The sequence below is a fragment of the Panthera uncia genome (assembly GCF_023721935.1).
Source record: "Panthera uncia isolate 11264 chromosome A1 unlocalized genomic scaffold, Puncia_PCG_1.0 HiC_scaffold_17, whole genome shotgun sequence".
Taxonomy (NCBI): domain Eukaryota; kingdom Metazoa; phylum Chordata; class Mammalia; order Carnivora; family Felidae; genus Panthera; species Panthera uncia.
Genome location: NW_026057577.1, coordinates 111,644,296 through 111,651,979, shown reverse-complemented (window position 1 = coordinate 111,651,979; position 7,684 = coordinate 111,644,296). Strand labels below are relative to the sequence as shown.

Sequence of the window (7,684 nt, the reverse complement as noted above, 5' to 3'; positions counted from 1 at the left end):
CATTTGTTTAATTCAAAATACATTAGAATTTCCTTCATGATTCCTTCTTTGATCCACAGATTATTTAGAAGTGTGTTTTTAAATTTCTAATTATAGTTTTTGCTGTATCTTTCTCTTATTCAATCCTAGTTTAACACTATTGTCATCAAAGAACATGCTTTGTATTATTTAAGTCCTTATAAATTTGCAGGTATTAGTTTCATGAGCCAGCATATGAATTACTTTGGTGAATGTTCCATGTGTATTTGAAAAGAATGCTTATTTTGTTATTAGGTTCTACACATGTCAATTAAGTCAGGTTGGCTGATAGTGTCTTTCAGGTCATCGACCACAAGTTGGTAGACTGCGTCCTCAGTGTCTTTCAGTTCCTCTGGTATATTCCAGGTCTTCTTCACGAGTCACATAGCCATAAATATGTACGCACTTAATAACAGAATTGGAGAATACATAAAGCAACATGATGTAACTAAAAAAAAAAGGAAAGACAAGTCCACAATTATATTTGAAGACATCAACACTGATAGAACAAGTAAATGAAGTTACAAGAGAAAAGAATAGAAAAAGTGTAAATTCTATCTGTATTTCTACATCATCGTTAGCATATCATCATCATCAAACATTTATGCCTCCCTGGTATATACTTGACCATTAGGAGTTGCAAACTTCTGTGTTCACAAGAGCCAAGCAGGTGAGTAGATAAGTGGAGGTGGCTGGCTGACACTCAGCTTTTGAGGGTGTCAGGGAAACAACAGGAAAAGGTACAGCCCTGAAGCACAGGAGAGGACATGTCCAGTCTAAGGGGAAAAGCCCTACTCAGCTGTTCCAGAGTAAGTAACATGATGTAAAATATGACCAGGACTTCTGTTCTGGCTTAGTAACCAGAAACCCACATCTTTAAGTGAAATATCCTCCATTTTTTAATGTTGGAAAGGTAAATCAAAATAGTACTTGAAACATTGTGTGGACCAATACCTTAGTATAAAAAAACTTGGCTGTAGGCCAAGTCCAACCTAAGGGCCTTTGCCTTGCAACCTCAGGTATAAATGTCAATTATTCCTCTTGGAGATTTACTTTTCAGTTGGAGTAATGACATAGGCACTCGGGTTATACACTTAGGATCTGTTGAGAACAAAGTGGGAAACATTGACTCATTCAACAAACAGGCCCTTACCACCTACTATATACCAAGCATTACTCTAGCAGTAGAGATTTATCAGTGAAAAAACAGATGAAATCTTTGCCCTCAAGGATTTTATAATCTAGTGAGAAGATAAAGATAGTGAAAATCACAAATAAATAAATAAATACCGTAATGAGTTATATGATACGTACTATAAAAAAAAAAAAAAAAAAGTGTAATTGCCAGGGTAGAAGGGCTGCAGTTTTATCAGAACACAGACACATGATCACTGAGAAGGTGACAACTGAGCAAAGACTTAAAGACATGAAGGAGGGATCCATAGACATCTAGAAGAAGGGCCTGCCAAGAAAAGGAAAGAGCCAGTGCAGAGCCCCCAGGGTGCGGGGAAGGCACAGAGCTTCCACGACTTCTCTAGGTGCACCCTTCTCCCCAAATCTCCGGGTGTTCAGCAACCCAGAAGCTCTCCAAACCTTGTTCGCTTGCATTTTTATGGAGGCTTCGTTACACAGTCATGATTGATTAAACCATTGGCCACTGGCAATTGATTCAACCTCCAGGTTCTCTGCCCTCCCCAGAGGTCAGTAACAGGACTGAAAGTTTCAACCCTCTAATCACATAGTTGGTTCTCCTGGCAACCCATCCTTAGGTTAGTTGCAAAAGTCACCTCATTAACATAAAGGAGACACCTTTATCACTCTCAACACTTAGGGAATTCCAAGGGTTTGAAGAGTTTGAACCCTGGATGAAGACCAACTATATATGAGAAATATATTTTGATCATCTAAATGACAAATGTATCTTTTTCTTACAAATGACAATATCATAAAAGTGTTGCTTGAACAAAGTGAGCCCCGGGGAAAGGATCAATCAAGATTAGGCAGGAAGCAGAGAGCATCTTCAAAGGAGTCACTGAAGAGTGTTGAGTATAAAGACTACAAAGCTGTGGACAGAGGTAAGGTAAACAGCAAGGTCAGGCCCCGGAGAGTTAGCAATAGCACTCCTTGGCCAGAAGGGGTCAGCAGAGAGCAGCATTCCCAGAGCCCTGAGAAGGCTGGCTATAGGAGCGTTACTGACAGACATGGTCTTTGGTAAAAGAACAGAGTTATGGCCACGACCAGGCTTGGCAGGGAAGGGAAGAGAGGACTAACTACCCCGGTCTCTCTCAGCTCCCATCTCCCCCATCCCAAACCAGCGCCTGCCATCGACTGATCCAACTACAAGCCAAAAGACTGTGAAGAAGGTTTGAAGATTCCCGTGACCAGTCTCCCGGAGAAGAGAGAGGGATGGAAAAGGCTGAAGAGTGAATCTGGGGGACAAGATGAGAGTGTCCAGGACCGAGAGAGCAGTGGGAGATGAGGTCAGAGAGGTGTGAGGTTTTGTAAAGCCTGATAGAGTGTTTCAAGAATGTTGGCTTTTGCTCTAAGTGAAATGTGGAGCCACCACGGGACTTTTAGCAGGAGACTGAGGATTTGACCTGTATTTTACCAAGATTTTACCACTCTGGCTGCTCTGTAGAAATGGATTGTGTGTGAGGAAGGGCAGGGGTGGAGTCCCTTGGCCCTGACTTGGACCATGGTGGTAACAGTGGAGGTGGTGAGAAGTGTTCTAATTCTGGATAGTTCCAAGAAGATCTAAAAAGATTTCCAGATGGACTAAGAGGAGGATGTAAGAGAAAGGCGAGCATTGGGATGACTAATGTTTTGGCCTGAGCACCTAGAAAGATCGAGTTGCCTTTAACTGAGAGGGGAGAGCCAGCAAGTAGAGCTAACTTAGCAGTGTGGGTGGGTGGGTGGTGGATGTATTAAATTTGAGTCTATTAGACATCCAAATGAAGGTACTGAGTAGACGTTTGAATATACCAGTTTGGAGCTCATAAGAAAGATCTGGACTGAAAATATAAATTTGGGAACCACCAACAATGAAATATATTGGAAATATGAGAAGGGAGAAGCACTACCAGATGGGGAAACAAAGAAAGCTTCACAGAGCAGGGGGCATGTCGTTTGCATCTTGAAGGATAGAATTGTGACAGCAGAAATAAGTGAGAAGAGCATTCCAGACAGAGGAAAAGCCACTTGGAAAAATGCTAAGATAGGAAATTAGAGGCAGGTTTGGAGAAGGCCAGTAGAGTCAGCAGGTAGACTTGTTGTTAAAGGAAGTCAGAGGCAGAAATGGAGCTAGAACATGGTTCCTCGTTTCCAGTTCATTCATGCAGTTGTCATATATTCATCAAACATCTCTGGGCTACCTACTCGGTCTAGGTGCTATGCTCTGTTCTGAACATTAATAATAAAAACACGTATTGAGCATTAATTATGCACTCAGAGGGAAAAAAGTCACCATCAACGAAATGAAAAGGCAACTATGGAATGGAAGAAAATATTTGCAAATCACAGATCTGATAAGGGGTTATTATCCAAAACAATATTTAAAAAAAAAAATCACACAAGTCAGTAGCAAAACACAAACCCTTTGACTAAAAAATCGGCTAAGGAACTGAATAGACATTTTTCCAAAGACAGACAGATGGCCAACAGGTACATCAAAAGGTGTTCAACATTGCTAATCATCAGATGAATGCCAATCAAAACCACAGTGAGACAGTATCTTACACCTGTTAGAATGGCTGTTAGAGAAAAGACCGGAGATAACAAGTCTCAGCAAGGGTGTATAGGCAAGGAAGCTCTTGTGCACTGTTGGTGGGAATGCACACTGCTACAGCCACGATGGAAAAGAGTATGAAAGTCAACAAATTCAATTAAAAATAGAAGTAAACAAATTAAAAACAGAACTACTAGCAACAATGATCCAGCAATTCCACTTCTGGGTCTTTACCTGAAGTAAATGAAATCACTCTTTAAAGAGATATCTGTACCGCATGTTCATTGCAGCATTATTTACAATAACTTCAGTGTCTACTGACAGATGAATAAGGAAAAGACCCATATTACATATATGAATAAGGAAAAGACCCATATACATATTACAGATGAATAAGGAAAAGACCCATATTACAGATTACATATACCCATATATATATATACATATATATACATATATATATGTATATGTATATATATATATATATATATGTATGTATATATATATGTACATATATATATATATACACACACACACATATATATAGCACATAAATATTATATATATGTTTATATATATATGTATCTCCAGTAAGTTTTTGCCATTAGTTTTTGTTAATCTATGTATTAGCAAATATATATTTAAATATATATATGTACACAAATATATATATATATATTTTTTTTTAAGTTTACCTATTTATTTTGAGAGAGTGGGAGCAGGGGAGGGGCAGAGAGAGAGAGGGAGCGCGAGAGAGAATCTCAAGGAGGCTCCGCACTGTCAGCACAGAGCCCGATGTGAGGCTCGAACCCGCGATTCATAACATCATGACCTGAGCCAAAAGCAAGAGTCAGACACTTAACTGACTGAGCTGCCCAGGCACTCCTCAAAGATACATTTCCAATGGAATAATAGTCAGCCATTAAAAAAGGAGGAAATTCTGCCATTTGCAACAACAGGAATGGACCTTGTGGGATAATTATGCTAAGTGAAATTAGTCACTTAGAGAAAGACAAATGATGTCACCTATATGTGGCACCCAAAAAAAAAAAACCCAAATTCATAGAAACAGAGAACAGATTGGTGGTGGCCAGGGGTAGAAGGTGGGGTGTAAGCAAAATGGGGGAAAGTGGTCAAAAGGTACAAACCTCCAGTTACAGGATAAATAAGTCCTAGCCATGCGACATATAGCATAGTGATATAATTAACAATACTGTATTGTATATTCGAAAATTGCTAAGAAAGGAGATCTTAAAACTTCTCATCATGGAAAAAAAAATTTGTAACTACATGAGGTTATGGACGTTAATGAAACGTATTATGGTCATAATTTTGCAATATACACGTGTAACAAATCATTATGTTGTGCACCTAAAACTAATACAATGTTATATGTCAATTACATCTCAATAAAGCTGGAAACAAAAGTAATGAACAAAATAAAAATACAAGAAGAGTGAAAGTTTTACAAATATATATATATATATATATACAAATATACAAATATATATATATATATATATATATATATAAAGTAGGTGTCATATATCTATCTATCTATCTATCTATCTATAGATAGATAGATATATGACACCCACTTTGTGCTAGACATTCTCCAAGGCAGTAGGAATAGAGCAATGAATGAACTAGACCCAGATCCAAGCTCCTAGGGAACTTTCAGAGTAAAGTTTGTCCTGCTTTCACAAAGACCCACCTGGCAATGTGCCCCCTCCTGGAGACTCACCTACAGCCCTAGTCCAAGAGCACTCACCTTTTACCCACTTCCTACTCCGCCCTCTACATCAAGATGCCCGGCTCTTTGGTTTTTATAACTAATGCTTTATTTCAAATTTTATACTTTCATGACGAGAACTCTTTTTATATTATATGGATCTCTGGAATAAATTTCCTGTCAACAAAGTAAAAAACAAAAGGGAGGGGAGAAAAGAAAAAGAATTTCCCTGAGTCCTCCTAGCACTCCACCAAAGCTATATCAACATTACCCCCGTTTAAAGACCAGGAAACAAGAGTCTGAATGACGTGCCCCAGCTCACTCAGACGACAGGGCACAGCAGAGCCGGGGTTCGAGCCAGGGCAGTGGGACTCCGGGGCTCCGTCCTTACCACTCGGTTAGTGCCCGTCACTCTGGCAGGAAAGGCGAAGCAGCGTCTGTGGCTGGAGAGCCCTTGTCACATGGTAGCAGATTACCAAGCCACGGGCGGGCGAGGTGTTCTCCCGGCTTCCCTCTGCACGGATGAGCATCGTGCCCTTGCCAAGGGTCAGGGGAGGACCTGGCGGCCGCAGCTCGGGAGGGGCGGGGCTGCTGACCTGCTGACCCGGCAGAGGTCACCAGTGGCCAGCTGTGACCTCACCCGGGACAGCTGATGCTCTTTCAACGTGTCAGTTTCCTATTTCTTGGCTCCCACAGCCAGCCTGGGGTCAAGGGGCGGGCGACGGGAGCCCCACCCTGGGAGGCTGGCAGCTCAGGAGTCCATTCCCGCTTGCTCTCCTCCAACCCACCTCAAAGAGAAAGAAACTGAGGCCCATAACGACTAAATCATTTCTTCAACCCTTTTAGGCAATCCCGTGGCAAAGCCCGCATTAGAACTCAAACCCCGGGACCTTCAATTCAGTGTGCTTCCGCGAACGTGCTAACACCAATAAGCTCAGGCTTGAAAATCAGGTTCCCTAGTGAACAAGCTGGGATAGGATGGTGTGTCAGGACACGAGCCCAGGACGGACACTCCCCACCGCTCCCAGGGAAAGGAATTTCTCCTCAGTCCAGCTATCTTTCAGGGACACTCAGGTTTTGCAATCATCGGACTCAGCAAAGGGCAAGGGAAGCAGGAATCCTTCCGCCCAACGAGCCCAGGTCAGATGTCCTTCCTGGGGAGACTTGCATCTGGGCTAAAAGAGGCCTGTGCAAGCAGCAGGCCTGGAACTAGTGACAAATAGGAGTTTCAACACCACCCCCACCCCCCACCCCCACCCCCGTTCGGGAGCCGTAAATAAGCGGAAGAAGGCACAGCGAGAAGAGGACGAGGAGGAGAAAAGTCATGGCCAAGCGCGTTGTGTCCCGAAGGGCCTTAACCAGCAGGGGGCAGTACAGACACAGCATCTGAGCTACAGAGAAAATCCTCCGCGGTGACCTTTTTTTATTCTTTGCAGGTGCAGCGATCACCACCACCAACCCGTGATTGTACAACAGGTCCCTGTTTGTAAAGCTCGTCCTAAGTCAGCGACTCCTTACATCCTTGCACCACGAAGCAGCAGGCCTTTGTGTGAGGAACATGTCAGCTGACTTCTCTAAGGTCTTATTTCTAATAGTCTTAGAAATAAGCAGAGATGAGTTTTCTCACATATGGGGGTGCGGGCGTGTGTGACAGGGAATACACAAACAGGAGCTTCATCACTTAAAACGTATAAAAGAATATAAACCAGAAACACACACACACACACACACACACACACACACACCACAGCACCAACCTCACATCCATCTTCAACAATTCTGCCTAATGATAAAGTCTAGATGCTTCCAACCTACACAGAACCACATTCCTATAGCGCTGAAGCAAACAAGCAGACAAACGTCACCCACACACTTACAAGCACAGTCAGCAAAAGTGAGACAGAACGTTTTAAACACATAGGTGAGCTCTTCTCAACTCTTAAAGTGTGTTTTAATACCATACACTGCTACTTTCCCAAACCTTAAAATGCAAACGAGCCCTTTGGGAATCTTACTAAAATGTAGATTCTGATACTGTAGGGCGGAGGGAGGGCCCAAGTTTTTGCGTGTCCTGGCAAGCTCCCAAGCGACCAGTGGCTGCTGGTCTATGGACCACACTTTAAGTAGTAAGGCCACAGCCCATGTCACCCAGGGCCAATGCTTTCCCTGGACGGAGGCCTCCAGTTAGCTTGAGATGGGGGAAATGGAGC

The 7,684-nt window shown here is 42.4% G+C and overlaps 2 long non-coding RNA genes across 2 annotated transcripts; one reads left to right on the top strand and one right to left on the bottom strand.

The window, feature by feature from the left end:
• Nucleotides 1-218: 218 nt before the first annotated feature.
• LOC125934577 (uncharacterized) lies at nucleotides 219-6,173 on the bottom strand. The gene is made up of 2 exons (XR_007461461.1): nucleotides 5,866-6,173; nucleotides 219-466 (listed from the first exon to the last, which is right to left on the bottom strand). It is a non-coding gene; the product is annotated as an uncharacterized LOC125934577 (long non-coding RNA).
• Nucleotides 6,174-6,181: 8 nt separating this feature from the next.
• Nucleotides 6,182-6,980, top strand: LOC125934579 (uncharacterized). Its single transcript, XR_007461463.1, has 2 exons — nucleotides 6,182-6,614; nucleotides 6,911-6,980. It is a non-coding gene; the product is annotated as an uncharacterized LOC125934579 (long non-coding RNA).
• Nucleotides 6,981-7,684: the final 704 nt, after the last annotated feature.